This window comes from Rhagoletis zephyria, unplaced genomic scaffold (assembly GCF_001687245.7).
Source record: "Rhagoletis zephyria isolate East Lansing unplaced genomic scaffold, Rhagoletis_zephyria_1.1 Rzeph_scaffold_04973, whole genome shotgun sequence".
Lineage (NCBI taxonomy): Eukaryota > Metazoa > Arthropoda > Insecta > Diptera > Tephritidae > Rhagoletis > Rhagoletis zephyria.
This window is the reverse complement of record NW_016162056.1, coordinates 12097-14274: the sequence shown is the minus strand read 5'-3', so window position 1 is coordinate 14274 and position 2178 is coordinate 12097.

The window sequence follows — 2178 nt, the reverse complement described above, 5'->3', positions numbered from 1 at the left end:
AAAAAAAAAAATTGTATCGGTATCATGATTTTCCTTTGAGATACAGCAAAAAGAAAAGCGAAAGGACATCGATTTCTAGAATTTTCTTGTTTTCAGCAACTTACCCGTTATTTTAACCTCCAAATGAAGGGTTGATGATATCCCAATAAATCAATCCTTGCAGAAGTAATTATAGGAATCGTTTTCGGCACCTATGAAAACACTTTATAAGGTTTTTCAGTGAATTTTCTGGGTTTTAGCCATTCACCCCTTATTTCAACCCTGAATTTAGGGGTTGATGGTATTCTAATAAGCCTTTTCTTAATGTACATTTCATTTACTACTATTTAAAACAAAAATTTTATCGATATCGTGATTCGCCTCTGAGACACAGCAAAAAGAAAATCGAAAGGTCATAAATTTTTTGAACATGGTCAACTTCGCCCCTCATTTTAACCCCTCAAGTAAAGCGTGTTGACGTTCGCTTTAGTTTTCCTTTAACCGACATAACTTGAACTTTATTCACACAAAAAATTATTTTAAACAAAAAAAATGTGATTTAGCCCATAGTGCGTAGTAGCGGCTGTCGTGGGAATGGTTTCTTCGTCTGAAAAGCCTGGTGTTTTTTGCAAGTTGGGCTTTTCATACGGACTCGAAAAGGCTATTGTGTACAGGCTAAATATTCACATGCATAATCCAATAACGGATAATCTCAAATATTTATAAAAATGTATTTTGTCATAAGTCTGATATAAAATGATGACAAATCATAAGGATAAATGGCATTGTGTTATTAAATCAAAAGTAAAAAAAAGTTGTGGTNGGGGGGGGGACTATCTTCACATTGCTGACGTTCTTTAAAACGAAAAATTCTAAGTAGAGCCCATTAAATTTTGGTACAATAAGATTAGTTTTTTTCTGAAGATATTGTGCATTTCTTTCAATATAAAAAATTGGTCAGCATACTTTGTATGCAAGAAAGTGCGTAACACAGTCAGCAAAAGAGAAAATATCAAAAATCAACGGTATTTTTTAGCAACTTCAAACTTGTACTTTGTTATAAATGCCATAAAACGGCACACCAAGCACTGTTCTATAAATCCGATTAAAAAGATTAAAATTTTCATGAAACTTTGTTGACATTTTAAAATTTTTGTACAAAGTATGAAACTTGCTTGGGCTTGTATGGTCTTTCTTTCATGTATGAGTTGAAATTTTATAAGAAACTAGCTTTTACCCGCGGGTTTCACCCCACGTCTTTATACAAATATGAAAAATAATTTATGTTAAGATGTTATATTTTATTTCTTAAATTTTAGCTACCTAATTTCTTCGGAATAATAACTCTAATATTATTTCACAACATGTTTTTAATACTTCAAAGCCTCTATTAACATAAATGCATTTTCCAATGCAATTATCGGTGACAGGTAACAAGATCAACGGAAATAAGGTCAATTGACTTTATTTCCCACCCTGGTGCGAAATAAAGTCAATTGACATTATTACCTTTTCAAAAGTGAAATAAAGTCAACAACAATTTGGAAATAAAGTCATTGACGCTATTTCCTCATTCAATTGGAAATAGCGTCAACAATGCTTAAAGTATGTCGATTCATAGAAAAAAATGTTGTTCTTACAATAAACATTGCTTAATAGATGAAAAAGGTTATTGCCAAATCCTTGGTGTGGTGATATTAATCCACACACAATCATGAACTACCACCAATTGATTTTATTAAAAAAATTTCAATTACGAATATGTAAAAACACGATGCGAAAAACTAAACGCCTGCGCACAGCTGGATTACGAGAAATATTTGAAGAAAGAGTGTAGAAATGATCCATAACTTGCAAAACATGATTCGTTTCTACAAAAATAAAACGAACACTATTAAATTGAAGAAACAGTCCATTTCCAAAAACCCCGGAGGAACACTGAAAGAATTCTGTGTTTTAAATTAGCATATTTTGAACGAATTCGGAATGTCTAAGGTGGAAAAGAAACCAACCTTTCTATAAGGAAACAATTATAGAAAAAGAATTTTCTTACACTGTATTCATATCTCCGCCAGCAATTTGTGACATCATTTAAAATAAGCTAAGGAGAACGACGACACTATTTATTAGATGGCACATTCAACGACCCAATGCGCCAAAATGCGGGTATAAATAATTATTGATTATTTAATATCGGAA